This window comes from Giraffa tippelskirchi, chromosome X (genome assembly GCF_054371585.1).
Source record: "Giraffa tippelskirchi isolate mGirTip1 chromosome X, T2T-mGirTip1v1.2.pri, whole genome shotgun sequence".
Lineage (NCBI taxonomy): Eukaryota > Metazoa > Chordata > Mammalia > Artiodactyla > Giraffidae > Giraffa > Giraffa tippelskirchi.
This window is the reverse complement of record NC_137289.1, coordinates 21,039,584-21,059,505: the sequence shown is the minus strand read 5'-3', so window position 1 is coordinate 21,059,505 and position 19,922 is coordinate 21,039,584. Positions and strand designations below refer to the sequence as shown.

At 41.7% G+C, this 19,922-nt stretch overlaps 1 pseudogene across 1 annotated transcript in view; it reads right to left on the bottom strand.

Annotated features, from left to right (window-relative positions):
- LOC145536974 (mRNA turnover protein 4 homolog pseudogene) overlaps nucleotides 1–15,616 on the bottom strand; it is a 43,661-nt pseudogene extending 28,045 nt beyond the window's left edge. The window contains exon 1 of the transcript XR_014076108.1: nucleotides 15,395–15,616. The product of XR_014076108.1 is annotated as an mRNA turnover protein 4 homolog pseudogene (transcript). The remainder of the gene's footprint in view (nucleotides 1–15,394) is intronic.
- Between the last annotated feature and the right edge of the window lie 4,306 nt (nucleotides 15,617–19,922).

Here is a 19,922-nt window from a genome sequence, read left to right as displayed (position 1 = left end):
TGAGTTCTCTGTATATTTTGGATATTAACCCCTTATCAATCGTATCATTTGCAAATATCTTCTCCAAGTCAGTAGGTGGATTTTTTGTTTTGTTGACAGTTTCCTTTGCTGTGCAAACGCTTTTTAATTTGATGTAATACCATTTGTTTATTTTTGTTTTGTTTCCCTTGCCTGAGGAGATATATACAAAAACTATTGCTAAGATTGATGTCAGAGTGCATACTGCCTATGTTTTCATCTAGAAGCTTTATGATTTCAGTCTTTAATCTATTTTGAATTTATTTTTTATATGGTTTAAGAAAGTGGCCAGGTTCATTCCTTTGCATGTAGCTGTCCGGCTTTCCTAATATTTATCAGAGATTGTCTCTTCCCCATTGTATATTACTGGCTCCTTTGTCTTAAATTAATTGACCATGTAAGGTAGGTTTATTTCTTGGCTCTCTATTTTGCTTCACTCATCTTTTTGTCTGGTTTTGTACCAGTATCATATAGTTTTAATTACTGTAGCTTTGTAGTATAGTTTAAAGTGAGGGAGCATGACACTTCCAGCTTTGTTCTTCTTTCTTCAGATTGCTTTGTCTATCTGTGCTTTTCTGTGGTTCCATACAAATACTAGAATTATTTGTTCCAGTTGTGTGAAAAATGTCATTGGTATTTTGACAGGGATTGCATTAAGTCTATAAATTGCTTTGGATAGTATGGACATTTTAACATTAATTCTTCCAATCCATGAACACAGTGTATATTTCTATTTTTTCTGTCATTTTCAGTTTCTTTCATCAATGTCTTACAGTTTTTAGAGTACAAGTTGTTCGCTTCCTTGGTTAAATTTATTTTATTCTTTTGATGCAATTATAAATGGAATTTTTTTTTAAATTCTCTTTTTGATGGTGCATTATTAGTATATAGAAATGCAACATATTTCTGTATATTTATTTTGTATTCTGAAACTTCACTGAATTCATTTATTAGTTTTAACCACCAGCATTTCTATCCCCAGAGAAAGTTGCACCAGATCCCTGCCCCTCTGGCACATACCCTAAAATTAGTCAACGAATCTTCTCATATGATCCAGATGCTTTTCAAACTGCTTCCTCTGCGCTGGGACTCATAACAAATGAGTTTGTGAGCAAGTCATTCAAGAGCTCAGTTTCCCACAGCCCTCTAACCCTCCAGACATAAGCCTCAGTCGTTTTCAAAGCCAGATGTTACAGGGGCTCAGCGCCACCTAGGGAGCATGATGTGGGACTTGGATCCCTCATTCTGCAGGGGGACTTCTGCAGCTATGATATCCCTCCTACTTTTTGGTCATCACACCACAGATGTGGGTTCTGAATAGTCTCCATCTCTTCTCCTCCTAGCCATATCAATATGGCCTTTGTATTCTAAGTTGTTGAAATCTGTTCTGCTAGTCTTCAGGTCACTCTCAGAGATAGTTGTTCTATACACTGATATAGTTTTGGTGTGTCTATGGGAGGAAGTGAGCTCATGAGCTTCCTACTCTGCCATTTTGATCCAGACCCAGAAGAGGCTTTGATGAGTTTTAAATACAAAGCATCTTCCTCAATCACAATGGAATAAAACTAGAAATCAATAGAAGAAGGAATATTGGAAATTTTTCAAATATGTGAAAATAAAACCATATATTCTTAAACACCCAATCAGTCAAAGAATAAATCACAAGGAAAATTAGAAAATTTCTTGAAGCAACTGAAAACAAAAAGACAACATACCAAAACTTATGAAAGGCAGTGAGAGCAGTGCTCAGAGGGAAACCTATCACCGTGAAATGTCACCGTGAAATGCCTACATTAAAAAAAGAGAAAGATCTGAAATCAATAACCTAATTTTACAACTTAAAAAGTTAGTTAAGCCTCAAAGGTTCCTCAAAAATAATTCCTGATCCAGGGAGCCCCATGACAGGAGAGTGTCCTCTACTAGTGTCTGCCAGCTCTTGTGTACTCGGGCACATCTTTCAGTGCAATAGATATTCCATAGTTATGTGATACAGGGGGTCCTGCGGGTTCTGCTACTCCTTTGCATGTAAGTTATATTCCTGATAAATTCTATCATGGCTACAATGTGTGTTGTTAGTGCTGCAGCAACTTGCAACTAGAGACTTGCATGACAATCATTAAAGAATTGTGAGACACCATTGAAGAGAAAGGCAATTGTAGGAAGCGATTTGAAAAAATCTGGGCTGACTTGAGAAGAAAAGACAAGGAGGATCAGCATCAAATATCCCAGGAACTGCTGTATAAATTTCAGGATGACAGAGGTTTTGTAGATAAGAAGAAGTAACCGTCTGTATCCTAAAGAAACATGCTAGTGAAATTTATGGACTATGGCTCTAAGGAAAGGCAAAGCCAAGGAGGAACCAGGGTATCCAGTCAAGGGTAGTGACAGAGCTTGGTTTTGATGGGAAAATGTCTCCCAAGTGGGACTATGCAATTTAAGGAGATAAAAGTGGACAATATTTCTCTGAACAGTGTATGCTTTTGGAAGAACCATAATTTATGTTCCATATATCTCACTAAGGGAGATCTCACAGGAAGAACCTAGAAGAGTATGCTAAAAAAATTCTAAGTCAAAACACAAATAAAAAGTAAAAGAAAGGATCCAGCACATAGAAAAGCAAAGGAGGAAAAACTTGAGGAAATTCAGCTGTTATAAACTTGGCTGAACCTTTCAGAAGAAATTAGAGATGGAACACTTGGAGCATACTCCATTATTGCAGAAAAACATCCAAAGCCTGTAATCTTCAAAATCTTAGGTAAAAGTAGTACCATAGTTAATACCATCATGGGAAATTTCTTCTATTTGAATTTTCATTTATCCTCTTCTGGCTTTTGTGTTACTGTTATCCATTTCACTTCTACATATGTTATCCAACCCATTTCACATTGTTATTATTTCATTTAAACCACCAAATATCTTTTAAAGAGTTTCAATAATAAAAAAATAAAAATTCTTGAGTATTTATCCATATAGTTACCTTTAGGGTACTCTTCATTCCTTTGTAAAGACCCATATTTCCATCTGGTATCATTTCCCCTTCTGCCTGAAGAAAATTCTTTAACATTTCTTATAGTGTCAGTTCTGAGTTGATTTTGATTGATGGATTTTTCCCTCAGTGTAGGTTGAATTTTCTTGCTTCTTTGCACACCTGGTAATATTTGATTGGATGCCAGACATTGTGAATTTTACCTTGTTGGGTGCTGTATATTTTTGTATTCCTATAAATATTCTTGAACTTTGTTCTGGGACACTGTTAAGTTACTTGGGAACAGTTTCATCCTTTTGGGTCTTGCTTTTATGATTTGTTGGGCAGGTTCACAGCAGTGTTTAGTCTACAGCTAACTCTTTTCCACTGTAGAGGCAAGACCCTTTTGAGTACTCTACGCAATGACCTGTGAATTATGAAGTTTTCCAGTCTAACTGGTTGGGAACAGGCACTATCCTGGCCCTGTGCGAGCACCAAGCATTGTTACTTCTAATCCTTTCAAGTGGTTCTTTCCTTGACCTCGGTTACTTTTCAAATATGCATGTGCTGATAGGAATACCTCTGAATACATGGGTGAGATCCTCTGAAGGTCTCCATGGTTCTCTCTCCCTCTCCAGCTCTGCCATCTCCAGTATTCTGCTCTACCATCTTGGTCTCCCAGGACTCTAAGCTCCATTTCCTTAATTCAGGGAGCCTGTCAGGCTCTGGCTGTGTTCCTCCTTCTTGCACCATCTGGAATCTTTCTCAGGGTGTTGAGTTAGGGCTATCATATGGCTAACTTCACTTGTTTCCCGTATCTCAGGGATCTCTGTCCTTTGTTGCCTGAAACTATGTATGCTGAAAACAATGATTTTACATATTTTGTGTGGCCTTTTACTTGTTTCAAGGAGGAGGGTAAATCTGAATCCCTTTACTCCATCTTGATCAGAGGTTGAATTCCCAAGGTTTTAAGCCTTGAGTTCACTCATAAACCATATATTTATTAAGTATCTACTATCCTGCCCCACGTCGAGTAACTTAGATTTTGGGAAGAGGAGACAGAACGTTAATAAGACAAATGCGTAAAATATACAGTGAGTCAGACTGTAATCAGTGCTCAGCAGAAGCAAATAATGGGGGGAAAGTGGTTGCATTTTCAACAGGGTGATCAGGGAGCAAGTGATACTTGAGCAAAGATCTGAAGGAGTTGCGAAAGCAAGCCATGAAGATAACTGAGAGAAGAATGGCTCAAGCGGAAGGAATAATAAGTGTAAAGGCCCTGAGGTAAGGCCTTGGGAGTCTGAGGAACAGCATTGTGTCCTATGTGGTTGGAGAGGAGTGAGCAAAGAGAGGAGCAGCAGGAAATGAAGGCAGAGAAGTAACAGGGAACCAGATCGTGCAGGCCTTGAAGTAGAGAGATGGCTTTGCCTTTCTTTGTCATTTACTCTGAGGGTGATGGAAAGCCGTTTGAGCAGAGGAGTGAACGACATCACTTAAGTTTTAACAAGATAACTTTGGCTACTATCAGGAAATAAACTCTAGGGGCAAGAGAGAAGGCATATAGAGCAGCTAATAGGCTATGGCAGTAATGCAGGAAAGAAATAGTGGTGCCTTCCACTAGAGAAAGAGTTGTAGAGGTGGTAAGAAGAGGCTGGATTGTGGATACCTTTTGAAGGTAGAGCCAATAAGGTTTGCTGATGAACCCTCTTTGTTTTTAAGATTGTGAAAGAAACACAGGATTCAAGGATAACTTCAAGGTACCAAGGACCTAAACAGCTGTAAGAATGGAGTAGCTATTATTGAGAGAAGACTAGGAAAAGGAGTTTTTAGGGGAGTAGATCAGGAGTTCTGACATCTTGAGTTAGAGCTGTCAACTATACATCCAAGTGGAGAGATCTAGTAAGTGGTTGGATATATGAGTGTGGAGTTCCCAGTTGAAGTTATAAATGTAAGAGTTCTCAGCATGAGTGGAGCACTTATTAAAGAGAAGAGGCCCCAAGATTGAGCCCTGTGATACTCCAGTGTTTAGGGGTCAGGAAGATAAGGTGAAGATAGCAAAGATGTTTGAGACAGAACAGCCACAGAGGTAGAATATGGTGTCCTGAAAGTCAAGTGAAGAGAGAGTTCAAGGAGGAGAAAATAATAAATTATGTCAAATGCTGCCAACAAGACAAATAACATGAGAACCAGGAATCAATCATTGGATTTGGCAATAATGAAGTCATAGATGGATTTGATAAAGACAGTTTTGATGGAGGAACACAGGCAAAAGAGTGATTAGAGTGGGTTCATGAGTGAATAGGAGGAGAGGAATTGGAGACACAGAATATAGAAAACTCTTGCAAGTAGCTTTTCTGTAAACAGGAGAGAGAAAGACAGAGGGAGAGAGAGAGTACATAGAGGGAGGAAGCGGAGAGAGGATTTTGAGGGGTTTTGTTGTGCTATGTTTTTAGGATAGGAGAACTGTTTGAGTATGGGAAAACTCAGTAAAGACAGAAAAATGATGACACGGGAGCATGAAAATTTGTTGGAATAATGTCCCTAAATCACAGACAGGGCATTGACTCTGGTTTAGAAAGAGAGCCTTTGCTACGAGCAGGGGCAGTTCATCCAAAGTAATAGGAAAGAAGCCTGTTAGAGTACAGTGGACACGGATGCCAGTACGGGGGTAAATCTAGTGATGTGAGCTTATAAAAAAAATCTCTCACGAGTGCTTCTATTTCCCCAGTAGAATAACAACCAAGACCATCAGCTGAGAGTGAGAGTGGGAAAGAAGATGTTGGAGTTTGAGGAAAGGGGAACTGGTATGAAAAAGCTGTCTAGGAGAATGGGAGAATGAGTGCACTAGGGAAATGTACTCTGAGTGTCAGCAGCAGTTAGGGCTTGCTTAAGGTTCATTGCCATGAACAGAATGTGAGATAACTCCCCAGGGTTGTGTATTTCTTCAGCCATGTTCACCCAGGTTTCAGGCTCCATATTAATATAATTAATGTACAGTTCTTAATCTTTTCCAGAAGCAAAAACATCAACGTTACCCACCATTAATCTCAGTAAAACACCCCCAGTAAGAAGTGGTATTGGGAAAGTGGCTTCGTAAGTCAGAGAATCAGAGTAAGTCACTGATCTCCTTTCCCAGAGGAGGGAGCTCTATCCCTGGTTGGCCATATGCTTAGTGGCTAAGATGACAAAACACTAGGAAAAGTTGGGTGGACATAATCTCCCACCCTTCAGGGCTCCACATGAGGAGATTCCTTAACCACTCCTGGCCTCTTTCCTCACTTCTTGCTCAATGATCCGTGTCAGAGAAGGGATATAATTAATTGGCGAGCATGGATGAATAACCTGGGAATCTCTGCCTTGGCATCCTCTTCTCTTCTCCTTTGTGATCTGCCTGCCTGCACAGGAAAGCCCTTTCTGGTATTGCTTCACTTTCCCATAGGAAAGTGAGGGACTGTCTCAATTAAAAGCAAGGAAGGTAGCCTTGGTGAGGTCCCCAAACCTAAGCTAGGTTCTCTCATCAACATAGGAGAAGCAAAGTCAACTGTTTTGATTGTCATTTACCTGACCTTTGGCTCTCTCTCTCTCTCTCTCTCCCCCCACATTGGTTCTAACCTCAGAAAGAAAGCATAGAGGTATTTATTAGTTATCTCAAACCCCAAGAGAGACGCTTACATTGTTCAAAACAAAACTGATTATTTAATGTGATGGGCAGTAGAACCATATACTGCAAAACTGTACAACTGTATGGGACTTCCCAGGTGGTGCAGTGGTAAAGAATCTGCCTGCCAATGCAGGAGCTGCAGGGGACGTGGATTCAATCCCTGGGTTGGGAAAATCCCCTTGAGGAGGAAATGGCAACCCATTCCAGTATTCTTGCCTGGAAAATTCCATGGACAGAGGAGTCTGGTGGGTTACAGTCCATGGGTTCACAAAGAGTCGGACACGACTGAGCATGCATGCACACATGATACAACTATATGATGAAGTAGAAAAATACACATCTTCCTGAAACACAGCAAGTGCTCATTCAGAAATATATGCTGAACGGCTTTTGTGGATTTTGTAGATTAGAGAGGTAGGGACAACAGTCCAACTAGGCCAAGATTTACTACAAGCCTCATTCTAGCTATGAAAACAAAATTGGGGGCAAACTTTTATTTCATTGCTAAAAATTTTGTTGCAAATAAAGGTTGTAAAGCATTTCCCCACAACTCCACTTTAGAAAACAGGCTGGAGTCTAATAAATGGTGAATTAGCTATACCCTCACAAAGGGCCCTCATAATAATAATGATGCTGATCTGATGCTAGTTATAGTCCTAATGTAACCTAACATTTACTGAGTGATTGCTTTATGCTATGCACTGTTTTCAGTGATTCATACACATTATCTCATTTAATTCCCATAGCAACTGTATGAGGCAGGTACTATTATCATTTCTATGTTAGAGATGAAGGGAACCAGGCAAAGTTAATTATTAATAACTTGGCTAAGATCAGACAGCTCAGAAGATCTGATTCTAGAACTGCCTTCTTAACCATTAAATTATACTACCCCATAGCCAGAAATTAAACAGAGAATATATGCATCCTATCTATAGCAAAAGCACCAAAGCACATACCGTGGGGAATTACTAAAATCCATAGAAAAAGGCCCTGTTTTTTTAAGGCATTCATAATCTACTCTAAGCAACAAGAATGTACATTCCATGGGTAATGAGACTATGTGAGCATATTTGCTGACGCTCACTTTCTACTTCCTAGTTGGATCAGTCCAGGAATCAAAATTCTTGAAATGGATTTAAAGGAGACTCTGCTCACTTTCAGTCAATAAAGTGAATCCTAATCTCCCAAATTTATATATGCCAGTGATTGAAAGAGCAAATTCTAACCTTATGGTTTGATCACCTAAAAGGAGGATATATTATACTGTATCTGAGAAAGCATATTTAGTGAGATAGGAATCCTGCTAATGCTTCAGGGTCCATGACCAGATGCTCCCAGAAGACAATCTCCTTATGATCTGGGACATGTATTTCCCTCTTCACTTTTCACCGCGAATAGAAGCAGCCTTACTCTAAGTGTCTAGACACTGCACAGGGAGGTGCAATTCCCTGTTTGGACCATGCTTGCTCCAAACATTCCATTGACAGTAATTTATGGCCAGAGAAGGGACAAAAGAAGGAAAGGAGATGAGGAGGAAACTAGTAATTGCTGCGTTCTGGCACTGTGCTGGGCTTCCCTTGTGGCTCAGTGGTAAAGAACCTGCCTGCCAATGCAGGAGACACAGGAGACACAGGTTCGATCCCTGGGGTCGGGAAGATCCCCTGGAGAAGGGAATGGCAACCCACTTCAGTATTCTTGCCCGGAGAATCCCATGGACTGAGGAGCCTGGTGGGCTACAGTCCAAAGGGGTCGCAAAAGAGTCAGACACAACTGAGTGACTAACAACAACAAGAAGCCCTGTGCTAGGTGTTTTCTTTCATGCTCTCTCATTTACCGAAATACATTCGATCTCTAATTTACAAATAAGGAAACCGAGGCTGAGATGTTAATTGATTTGCTCAGGGTTGCAGAGTCACCAAGTAGCAGAAATGTGAATGAAATCTGCTTTTATCTGTTTCAAAGCTCATATGTTCTCAAGATTGTCTCTTTGAAGGAGCTGTGACCTCAATAGGTCCACTTCTTTTATTTTAAAAATGGAGAAGTTGAGGCCCAGAGCACGAATTATCTTGCCCAAGGCCACTGGTTTCCCTAATTTTCCTGTAGGTATGCTCCAAGGGAGCAGAGTGAGGGGGATGCCACCAATCCCAGCAGGGCCCTGGGCAGGAGGAAAGCTTGCTGTTCCCTTCAGAGGGCGCGTGTCACCCTCCTCAGCCACTGGGGCAGAGTGGAAATGATGGCAGAGCCTGGACAACCTTTGGAAATAGTTTTTCACAGCATCATGATGAATACTTTCCATGTGTGACACATAGGCCAGTCTTATTTTCCCATTTTCTGAGGGGGAAAAGACACTGTGTGGCTTGACCCAAATTTTAACTACAGAGTCCTATTGAAACTGAATTTCAAGCTGTGGGAAGCCCTAAAAGACTGGGGCAGTGAACGTCTAAGCTGGCCTTCACTCCCAGCCTGGGAGAGATAGGAGTGGAAGTGGAGGAGTGACCCTTCTCACCGACTCCACCAAGTCAAGTTGTTTCTTGAAAATGCTTGGTGTGGGCCTTACCGAACTATTCCTTAGAAGGGTGGAACTTTCTAGAAATGGATGCAGGACAAAAATTTTGTGGATTTAGGCCATGAGATTTTTAGGCTCCTTTTGGGAACCAGACTAGGTCCCAGTGCTGATCAGTATCCTTGGCTCCTTATAGAAAATCCTAAATTCAATAGTTATTTGGGGACCAGGCAGAGGCCATGGTCCCTATTACCTTTTTAAAAAAAACTTTAAATTTTTTTATTTTTACTTTTTGGCCGCGCTGCATGGCATGCAGAGTCTTAGTTCCTCGACCAGATATCAAACCCATGCAGAGGAAACGCTAAGTCTTAACCCCTGGACTGCCAGGGAAAATCACCCCCTGCCCGTTACCTTTAATGGGAAGTGCACATATGGACTTCACAGTCAGTTGGTGACTTGAAATACATTTATTGAGTGCCCCCTCGGTGTCAGGATCTGTGCTAGCAGGTTAGGGTTATATGACAGTGAATATCACGGATATACCCCTATTCTTGTGAAACTTCCTGAATAACAAGTTCATCACCCATAAGACAACTAAGAAGCCCCCCGCTTCAGAGGATGATGGAGATAAGATGACTGAACTCAGTGGAGACCAGGCCAGAGAGAAAACATGCTGTGCAGAGAAACAGAGGTCACATCTTGATTCACTGGATCAGGCTGGAAGGACTGGGGGGAAGCAGCGAGCTAGGGGTAGTTCAGAAAGGCCTTCAGAGATGAAGTGGCTTTGTAGGTGACTGTGGCAGGCTAAAAGGGACCTGTGAAGAGATGCTAGCAGAAGCCTTGGAATGACACAACTGAGGGGTCAAGTTTAGTGGCCTGCCCAGTGAGCAGTCAGACTGAAACTCAAGGATTATGGCTGGGGCTGAAAGGATGGAGAGTCCCGTAAATGAGGAGTAAGGAACGGCCCACCATTATGGGTGAGAGGAGTGGAGCGAGTAACACAGAAAATCTATGGTCTGAACCTAATCAGTGCGACCTGAGCTACACTGAGAGGATTCAGGAGACCCACTTGTCACGTGTTTTAATGGATTTCCTCTGTTAGACTGACTCTTTGGCCCAGAGCAGCAAAGAAGATTGTCCTCCGTGTAGCCTTGTGATGTAGCCACAGGCTTATACTGGACAGAAAAACAAAGAGGCCAAAGTTCAAAGCTATGTGATCTTTCATGGAGCAACTTCTGTGACCTCAGATGGTGGCAAGAGAACGATATGAGCAAGGTGCCCTAGGTGTAGGCAATCCAGGTACGTCTATATCAGGGAGGCAGGTCTTCGCTGTCAGGTCATCTCAATACTACTGATATTGGGCATTCCATGACTTAACTTGCCCCAACACTGATTTTGAACATAGACTATTACAACTGGGGGGACCATTATAAACCATCCACAACAGTGGTTCTTAACCTAATGCTTCTTTCTAATAAGAAAAAAAAATTTACTCCTCCCATTATCCTGAAGTGGAAAACATAGGTGATTCAACCCATCTACAGACTCTATGGAAGAGGGCGAGGGCGGGATGATATGGGAGAATGCCACTGAAGCATGTAAATTATCATACGTGAAACGAATCGCCAGTCCAGGTTCGATGCATGATACAGGGTGCTTGGGGCTGGTGCACCGGGATGATGTGGAGGGATGGGATGGGGAGGGAGGTGGGAGGGGGGGTTCTGGAAGGGGAAAACATGTACACCCATGGCGGATTCATGTCAATGTATGGCAAAACCAATACCATATTGTAAAGTTAAAAAATAGATGAACTAATTTAATAAAAAAAATAAAAAAATAACATCTTGTGATAAAAAGAGGGAAAAGGGGGGAAATTATTTATTCTAAAACAATATTTATTTCTATATGTAAAGATTTGGGCAGAAATATGTAAGAAGACAAACCTGTCCCAGCAAACTTTCAAAACCTCTTCTAGAGGGCAGTAGGAGCCCTGGTGAGAACCTCTGCTCTGCGCTGGCCTCAGTTCCCACGTGGGCAAAGTCGATCCCAGAGAAAGGGAGGATCCAATCATGTTGCCTTTATTCTGTGGGTCACAGCAGCCTTTCATTGAGCTCAGCTTCGAGTTTCCAATCAGAAATGATCTGGAACTCCAAGGCTAGTACCAGACAGTGCATGTTCTTTTTGGTAACTCTTGTGACCTTATAGCTCAGTGATTAAAAGCATGGGGTTTGAAGTTAAAATCTTTGCATTTGGGCTGCCACTCAACAGTAACATGACCCTGTGCCAGATACCCTATCTGACTCCATTTTCTCCTGTGTAAGGTGGAGATGAGCTAGTACCTACTGCATGGGATTATTATAAAGTATGAAAGTGGTCTGACACACAGTAAGCCTCAAGAAGCAGTTTGATTGCTTTTAATATTAGTTCAGTTCAGTCCAGTTGCTTAGTCGTGTCCAACTCTTTGCAACCCCATGAATTGCAGCATGCCAGGCCTCCCTGTCCATCACCAACTCCCGGAGTTTATCCAAACCCATGTCCATCGAGTCGGTGATGCCATCCAACCATCTCATCCTCTGTCGTCCCCTTCTCCTCCTGCCCCCAATCCTTCCCAGCATTAGGGTCTTTTCCAATGAGTCAATTCTTTGCACCAGGTGGCCAAAGTATTGGAGTTTCACCTTCAACATCAGTCCTTCCAACGAACACCCAGGACTGATCTCCTTTAGTGGCAGACCATTAACTGTTCCCAGCACTCTGTTGATGCAATTGTCACAACTCCATTGCCGCTGCTGCTACCACCACAACCGCTACAGGAGTCCCCAATGTGGAGCATATTTTCCTTTCAGTAACAGTCTTTTTTTGAAAAACTTTCATAAATTTCTTTTTATATTGGAGTATAGTTGATTAACAATGTTGTGATAGTTTCAGGTGAACAGCAAAGTGACTCAGTCTTACGTATACATATACCTATTCTCCCTCAAACTCCCCTCCTATCCAGGCTGGCACATAACATTGAACAGAGGTCCCTGTGCTATACAGTAGGTTCTTGTTGGTTATCCATTTACGATATAGCAGTGTGTACATGTATGTACACCAAACTCCCTACCTCTTCCCCCCTCCTTCTCCCACCTGACAACCATAAGTTCATCCTCTAAGTCTGTGAGTCTGTTTCTATTTTGTAAATAAGTTCATTTGCATCATTTCTTTTTAGAGTCTTCATATAACAGGTGTCATATGATATTTCTCCTTTTTTAACTTTCTTCATTCAGTATGACAATCTCTAGGTCCACCCATGTTGCTGCAGATGGCAGAGTGATATCCACTGTACATATGTACCATACCTTCTTCAGTAACACTCTCTTGATCAGCCTAACCTGATCTGTTCTCCAACACATACGATTGTGTGTGAGGCAAGGTATCCTGACTACTCTGGGTTTTGTTCTTTGCTGTACAATAAGGTCTGAAGGATCAGGCCAGACAGCACGTGAGGGTCACCTTCCAGAGTCCCATTAGTGCATTTCTCAATGCTTCAAAGCCAGTGTCACAGGAAAAAGCCCGAAGAACTCTCTTCTTTCCTACTTTCAAGTGATTTCCTGTCAACCCCCCTTGTTGCAACAGTCTTTGTCTCCCCTTCTTTGTAGACATTTTTAATCCTGCTGTGCTGAGAGCCTTCACCATTCATCCCAGGAGGCCTTCCTGTCCTTATGTAATTAAGACTGCTGGCAGCTTACCCTTCTCATCACAAAGTTCCTGAAATCAAAAATTGGATTCGGTCCCCATCATGACCCTTGTCTCAGTAATTTGGATAAACCCTATGGTTTCTTTCGACAATAATGAACCTCTGATTTGGGGTTTAGCCAGTCTGCAAGCCTGTAAGGCTCACTCTCATCAGTCTGGAGTCTTACCACAGTGTAGATGGGAGGTACAGTTAAATATAAGTAGGGGTCTTGGACCTTGGCAAACAACTGACTTCCACAAACAAGTATGTCCCTCACACAGCTGTTAAGACACCTGAACACACACTCGTTCTCCAACCCTCCCTGTCCTCATTTGAAAACACATTTCCCCAACAACTAATGTAAACAAGAGATCCTAGGAAGTGTTTGTAAGGAGTATGTGTGAGGGAGGAGTCCTGAGTCTCTCCTCTTCAATTTATGCCGAGGTTAGACACCTACGTGAATTTTATATCTGTCCCTATTATTATAACCCCTAAGGCCTAAGGAGATTAAAAAAAGATTCTTTTCAATATGATTTCTCAAGTTTCTTTTTCACAGCTCTGAGAATATCACGCTACTAGTAGCCCTCAGGGTATCTGCCAGTGTTGTGCTGGTGATTACTCTGTGATGTTTCAATCACAGCAAAGCACAGGGGTGGGCAGAAGCATACACACATGTACTCATGCATGAGTGTGTGCATCCACACACACGCACTTGCACAACCCAGCATAAAGCTATAATTCTCATATTCTCATTGCACACTCAAAATTAGCTCCTCTAAACCCTTAGAAATTCTTAGACAAAAGAGGAATCTTAAGCTCACTTTTTATGTTTGAAATATGTAAATCATCATTATTCGGGCTCCTCAAGCATGCAATATCTTATATATTTGAACTGAGCATTCTTGGATGGAACTTCCCTATCAAAGAGATTATATGAAATGAAAGAGAAATAAAGTGGAACATACTATGCAAGCAAGCATGGACACGTGTATGCAAACAAACACCACACACACGTACACACACATACTCCAAATCATTATCAGAATTACCAGGAACTCATAATTATGAGGGTGTGTAAAAGCAGAGATTTAAGCATAGTGTAAATTGTATGTGAGTAACTAGGAGGAGAACAAAGCTATGAGGTCAAGATTCCAGTGGGTTTTATAAAATCAGGAAATCAACAGAATATTGAAGAAGATAATAGCAGTAGATAGAGAAGCTGCTGCTGCTGCTGCTAAGTCACTTCAGTCGTGTCCAACTCTGTGCGACCCCATAGACGGCAGCCCAACAGGCTCCCCTGTCCCTGGGATTGTCCAGGCAAGAACACTGGAGTGGGTTGCCATTTCCTTCTCCAATGCATGAAAGTGAAAAGTGAAAGTGAAGTCCCTCAGTCATGTCCGACTCTTTGCGACTGCATGGACTGCAGCCTACCAGGCTCCTCCGTCCATGGGATTTTCCAGGCAAGAGTACTGGAGTGGGGTGCCATGGCCTTCTCCTGAGAGAGAAGCTAGCTCTTTTAAATCCACATAAATCACAGAACAGCACACACTAGTATTGAAACAGTGCTCTCCGTCTCTAATCACATAGTCTTCCATACTGTCTCCATCACTCCTTGTAGTCACTTAACTGGTTCTTCACCCTCCCTGCAACCTCAAATCACTCAGCACCTCCCATTTCATTTGAATCATGACCATATGATTTGATCACAACAGCCTCCCTTCCCAGGTCACACTCTGCGGTCAGCTAATTTAATGGTGCCCTCCTCTCTACTTTGTGTTCATGTTTCAGCAAAGTCCATTCCAACTACGTATTTGAATTCCTGGCTACGGGCAGTAGCAGCCCAGCATGACAGTAAAGAGCTCCAGCTCTGGAGTCAGACAGAACTGGAATTAAACCCCACATGCCACTCTATGATCTTTGGCAAGTTACATAATTTTCCCCAGACTCAGTTTCCATTTTCTGAAAAATGGAGAGGTAATAATAGCACTTAGACCACAGAATTGGTAAAGATAAATATCACTTATGTGAGGTGTGTGGCCCAGTAACTAGCAGCCATCACCACCACCACCACCATTTCTTTTCCCAGTGTGATGAAACTGTCCAGATGACCCTTACAGTTTAACTCTGAAACATTCTACTTATAAAATCCATGGAAGTAAAGAAGCTTCTTTCAACTTCTGATTTCACTTCAGTTGCTATCATATGCCCCAAGTCTTCCATAGTTGTACTAAATAACTCTAGGACTTTTCTGACAGTTACATGTCTGCCCCCCATGGCTCCAAAGAGCTGTGAAGAGCAAGGTTCTGGCCCTTGGGATACTACAATGAAAGGTAAACACTGCTCCCTACTGGGACCACACACAATGAGAAATTCCTCAAGAGGAGGCTAGAGAACTATCGAGAGGGTGCTAAAAGCCAGACTGTGGCAAATGTCTACTATACCCAGGAGTGCAGTGTGAAAGCCACCCACCTAGACCCTAGGAAGACAAATCCTAATAAATGTTGACCAACTTCTCCCTTCTCCCAGTACCTGCCATCCATGCTGAAGAAGAGTAGCATAGCAATAGAATCCTCACATTTTGGGACATTGTCTTTGTCTTGGGAGTTCAAGAGTCTGCCTCTCTCCTGGGATCTCCTCTCCAGGCAATCGCTTGCTTCCGTGAGATTAGGCAGATATCAGCTCTATTCTCTTTCTCTCCCTTGTCTCTCACTCAGTTGGAGTCCTTTCATCCTCAGTTGTTAGATTTTTACTCTGGTAGCAAGAAAATACACATTAGTCAGTGGGAAGCAGATTAAAAGATTAAGGCAACAGAGTAAAATAGCCAGAATCAGAGTCAGAGCTTAGACCAAACCTTAGCCCAGCAGCCTTGCATCTCATGGAATAAAAGTCTATTTGAGCTGTGAGTGTCCCTTGATAAACAGGTGTTGGTAGAGCTCCTCCTATGTCCCTTGGTCCTTTTCATGTGTTTGCGCTGAGTTCCAACTGCCAGTATCTGCATGACTGCTTGAGGGCTCTTTTCCCAGAACTATAGATCTCTATGCTGCCTATACGTGCAACAATTTAAAAAATGTCAGTGAATTCCAGGAGAGGTAAGATGTAGCCCATAAGTTGGTGTATAAATACTTCAGCTCCCTTACCTCTTGGGTGGGATAATTCTGAGGTAAATGTGTTGCACCATTTTCCAGAGGTTCCCTATATGATTAAGTGTTAGTCCACCACTATGTTAGCTAGCTTAATAGCATATTCTTTTTTTAAAAAAATTTATTGATGTATAGTTGATTTACAATATTTGATAATAATCTATATGGGAAAATAATCTGAAAAGAAGATATATGTATACGTATTCAGATATCATTGTATTCCTGAAACTAACACAATATTGTAAATTCACTTCACTGTATTGTAGATTCACTTCACTGTACACCTGAAACTAACAATATTGCTAATCAACAGCATACTCTTTATTGACTGCCTTTCTTTTTTTTTTTTTTACAACTATCCCATTCCCTTACAACTGTTGCCTGCAAAATGTTTGGTTGCAAACAAACCATTTTCATTCAATTCCTTGTCTCAGGGTCTGATGAGGCAGACTCTTTCCCAAAGTGTTTTTGCTATTTTATGCTACAATAATTTATATAATGAACCTTTGGATCTTATGTCATATCCTATTGAGTACTCATCAGCCAAATGGGATATAGAGAAAGTAACTATAGATCTGATATAGTATAATGTACTTAAATGATTTCCTCTTGAGAATATTAATCTTCTAAATGTAAGAAATGTGGAAAATCTTCATTTTACTAGGAAGTGGGAATAGTGGGATCAAGGGTGATTTTCAAATATTGGCAAATTAAGGGGATTAGAAAAAGCCATCCATAATTACTAAAAACATAAACTTTCTCTGAATAATCCAAATGAATGCAAAAATGCTTGACATGATTTGTTTGAAAATTTTTTTTTAAATATTAAGGATAAATATTTCTGAAACAAGCTACATACATTTAAAAAGAAAGTATAAGTGGAACAACATTGTAACTGTTTCAACAATAGCTGAATGACAAAATCAACAACAAAAATAAAAACCGTCATTTTTGAGTACCTACATATAGACAGTTTGCTAAATGTTTTATGTACATTATCTCATTTAATCCTCACAATAATTCTTATAGGTATTATTTTTTATTCCCATTTTACCCATGAGAAAAATGAGGCACAGAAAGGTTGAGTAATGCTTCCAAGGTCAGAAGCTAGTAAATGGTACAGACAGGATCTGAAATCATGTTTTTCTATTCCAAAGTGTTAGCATTTTCTAATTTACCTCTTTGCTTCTCACTCATACACATTTTTATTGCAGTCTATTATATTTCTCTTCATGTGTTTATTACTTTAAATAATGATCAATTGTAAAATGCAGAACTAAATGTGATTTAATGTTTCAACCTTAGAATAATTTATAACAACTTTATGTAAATAAATTCAGTCATGAGACAAAATCCTTAGGTCATGTGTCTGATCTGGGAATCATAAATTATAGTTGCCATATTCAATGTCAATGTCAATTCAATGAGTCAAAAGCACATCACATGCCAAATCAGGTCTGTACATTCCATATACTGGGCTTTTTTAAAAGTCAATATTATATTTACTTTTTTGGCTGTGCTTGGTCTGCATTGCTGTGCGGGCTTTTCTCTCTATGGTGAACAGGACTAATCTCTAGCTATGGTGCACGGGCTTCTCATTGTGGTGGTTTCTCTTGTTGTGGAGCACAGGCTCTAGGACGCACGGGCTCAGTAGTTGCAGTATAGGGCTCAGTAGTTGTGGCTCCTGGGCTCAAGAGCGCAGGGTCAATCATTGTGGCACAGGGGTTTAGTTGCTCTGCAGCCTGGGGGATCTTCCCAGATCAGGGATCGAACCCATATCTCCTGTATTGGCAGGCAGATTCTTATCCTCTGCACCACCAGGGAAGCCCTATACTTGGCTTTTTGACACTATCAATTTGGGCACAGTTTACACTTTTGATGTGGCTATTGAGTTCCAAATTGTCACATTCCTGATTCAGAACCTAGCAGAGGGCCTTGCACATAGTAGGCTTTCAATAAATGGACTGAATTGAGTCCCAAGTTTCCTTACTGGTTTCCAGGCCCAAGGCCCTTGCCTAAGTTTAAAACTATAATCAACCCAGTCGCCAGGATTTGAGGCCACTGGTTTCTTCCCTCTGAAGTCAGTGATGAGAAGCTCTGTCTTTGATCTCCCGGCCCTCTAACACTCCCCCACCCCTCCTCCGCCCCGTCACCTTCGAAGCCCTGGACAATTTTCAATGTGTTCTCCTAGGTCCTGGAGCTTGATTTCTAGATCCTCAGGTTTCTAAATTTCTGGGCACTGCCAAAAGATGCTCCCTGTTGTCAGAAGTGCTCCGTGCCTTCCAGCCCCTTTGCTGGAAGTTTCCCCTTGGTCTGGGATATCTCCCTCCCCCATGTCTTGGCTTCTGCCTGGCTGTTGTCTCAGATTCCTGAACCCTGCCTGAATCAGGTGCAGATGTAATTCCAGCCCCAGCCTCCAGGTGTGCTCTCCAGACCAGCCGGGAGTACTCACTTCAGCCTACTGGGGTCTCCAACCTTGACCCGGCCCCTCAGATCTGGTGGCTGGCCAGTGTGAACCTAATCAGGAGGCAGAGGGCCCCGAGAGGTGTCCACCAGTATGTCTGTCAGCCAGAGGCCTGGTTTCCAGCATGTGCCTGCAAATATCTAACTTATTTATTCATCCTGCCTTTTGTTTGAGTTCTTTGAACACAGCAGGTTCCCCCAAACGATTTCAGACAGCACAGAAAGAACCCTGCTCTCATCAGTCCATGAGTGAAATGGAAAGTCAGGCCTGTAAATAGGATTCTGACCTTTACTAAGGCTCAGCTGCCTGTAGAGACAGGCATATCCCCCACAGAGGTACAGAGCCTGGACAGGAGGTTGGGAAGATGAGTATTGACATGGTTTGTGCTCCTCTGGATACTTGATGCTGTTTGAAAGGGGGACTAGACTCTTGGTGAGAGTCCTGGGGACTCCAAGGGGAGAGCAGTAATATGATGTATTGTAACAAGGGTGCCACTGGATTTAGAAAATGCAGTTGGCCTGATCCGTGGCAGCCCTCAGCATATACTGTCAACAATTTGCACACTTTCATTTTTTTATTGTCTTCTGAGTGTCACACTCTGAAAACTGAGTGTGTTTTATGTACTGTTCTGGAATACAAAATAGCCAAGGGCTTCAGTGTTTGCCTGAGGTACATTTTCACTTGTGGCTGATGAAAGATAAGCCTGAGACCCCCTTCTTGCTACTTTAGCAAGAAGTACTTGCTACTTGCACCTTCAGCTAGAAATGAAAGCTCCAGGTGGTTGGAACCCTTACTCTCCCTGCTAATGGCCCAGCCCAGCAGAGGGGCTCCTTCCTATTAGTGTGCCCTTGCAGGAGGACATGTCGTCACTTGCCTGGATGCTTGTTGTTTTGTAATTGCCTCACCCTGACCATCAGCCTTTCCCCTCCTCACCAACTCTTCAACCTTCCTGCAGCTCTCATCACAGTCTAAACTTCCACCAGTGCTACTGAAAATTATTAGAGCACATACATGGTGGTTGATTTCAGCCCTAGAAAAATATTTCTACAAGTAAAAAGAGGGTAACCTGTTGATTTTGTTTCCAATATATTGGCGTTTTTTCCAATAGAGCTGAATTCCATTTGTTAATGCTGCATTGCACTATTGATTGGAAAGACCAGGGAGGCATGTTCCCTGAAGCCTCTCTTCACACAGTGAAGGGCAACTTAAATTGGATTACTTTGCTTAGCAAGGGGTCAGCTCTTCTCAGACATCAGAGCCTCTGAGACAGTCCCTTCCATTTTAAGTTACTGATCTTAAGAAAGTTCAGATCCCTTTGAATAATCTGAGATGTGTGAAATAAGGTTAGTCACAGGATTTCCTGCCACCAGAGCTCACAAACAAACTTTCCTCACTTCCTCTTTTTTCAAGTTCAGTTTAGGCTCACTAGTCTAGTTGCTTTTGTTTTAGTGGT